Source organism: Trachurus trachurus, assembly GCF_905171665.1.
Source record: "Trachurus trachurus genome assembly, chromosome: 3".
Classification (NCBI taxonomy): domain Eukaryota; kingdom Metazoa; phylum Chordata; class Actinopteri; order Carangiformes; family Carangidae; genus Trachurus; species Trachurus trachurus.
In genome coordinates, this window is record NC_139893.1 from 13,203,114 (window position 1) to 13,205,001 (window position 1,888).

A 1,888-nucleotide genomic window follows, 5' to 3' on the forward strand; every position below is an offset into this window, starting at 1 on the left:
AAGCTGCATGACAATAAAAGTAATTTTCAATCAATCATCTTATACTTATATAGCTCAGTAAACCAACATTAGATGTTAAATTACCTGACAGGCTTTTCACAATTTACAACAATGTACATAATCTGATAATGTCAAATGAGAATGTAAACATTCAAGTGACAGCAGTGTTTAAACACTTTGGTTCTGAAAAAAAAAAGTGTATAAATTATCTGCTCCTGACCCATTTCATTCATCAGAGCTGCTATGGGATAATTTAGAAAGGCTGATTAGGATAGACGGGGTGCCTCCAGAGCAAAACAAACCACATGGCACTGCACATCCACACAGTTATCTCAAATAAATACAAAAATAAACTGCAACATTTCTAACAATACTTACAATGCTGGTACAAAACATACCCTGAAGTACAAGGTACTCAGACAGGCAACACACATATGTACAGTATATTACATGCAATTAGTTACACAAAACAGTCTACTTTATCTATATATTATTCTTTACTGCATGTGCACAACTGCAAAAAAAAAAAAAAAAAGCACAAATATCTTCTTCGAGTTTTACAAAACAATTTTCACAGACCTACATTTTTTTGGTAAACTAAAATAAACCCCTAACTATGGTACACATTGCAATATAAACTTTCTTGAAATCTGAAATCATCACATGCAGATAAGGACAAAGTGGACTCCAACTACACAACTGTTGCATTTCCACAATATTGATCACTGACAATTCAATTAGTGTAGTCACAATGTGATTAGGACCAAGCAAGAATCATCTCTGTTGTGTGTTCTAAAAATACATAATTAAGATATAACGGTCTGATGTTGCAACATGATTTATTTTTTATAAAGAAATGAAATGAAAAGTTACACACTATCACTATCTGCATTGATAAACGGAGGCCACGTTTTATGTATGAACCACCGCAGTGCTGCATGTAAAGCTATTAGCTCACATAAAGTGGGATAAAATTCACTACTAATCCTTCAATGTGACATATCACATACCTTCCAGTGTTCTCTATTTCCACCCAAAAGAAATTACATGCTTTTCAATTCAAACAAGATTCCCTTCAAAAGAAAAATCCTGCCCATCGTGAGATTTTTTTTGTATGAAGCAAAGTTAAATTAAGCTGTTGCTATTTTTTTTTCAGTGTGAAAATAACTAAAGAGAGGTGGATGATGGGATATCATCGAATGTACGAATGCACAATGAATACATGAGCATTAATCTTGACTTTATGTAACGGAAGCAAAGTTGTGGTGATTCTGATCATGATCAACAACAAAGTCACTGGATATTGAGATGTCTTCTGTGTAATACAGGCTTTTACAGTATAAATAATGAATTAAATGATGAAAAGAAAAAAAGAAGTCAGTTTTTTTTTAGCTGTCTGTGAATCTGATATGAGCATGTGAGAGTATTATGTTACCACTTTTCTATTCGGCGCCTTCTGTCCATACAGAGTGGATGGAATGTGCATGTTATGGAGCAAGAAACAGTGTCCTCAAACTTTGGTTTACACTTCAACTCAAAACAAAAAGCGGCTATAAGAAAATTCTGAAAAAATGCATCTTATATACAGAAAGCAGCTCTTTTACACACTTGAAATAAATATATATTAATATATATTATCATCACTTATTATCATGTGCTTTCAGACATACACTTATTTCATACATCCTGATGATTAAATCTGGCATAGGTGCAGAAGCGCTCTGTACCTCCCTGCATTTAAGCAATGCACATTTGGCCCTTTGCTCTTTGACTTCTTAAAAACAGAAGAAACATCTGGACGGTTGTGGATCCGATAAAAGATTTTTCAGGAAGATTTTGTTTTTTGTTTTTTGTTTTTTGTTTTTTGGTAGCGATGTAAGCGAACATA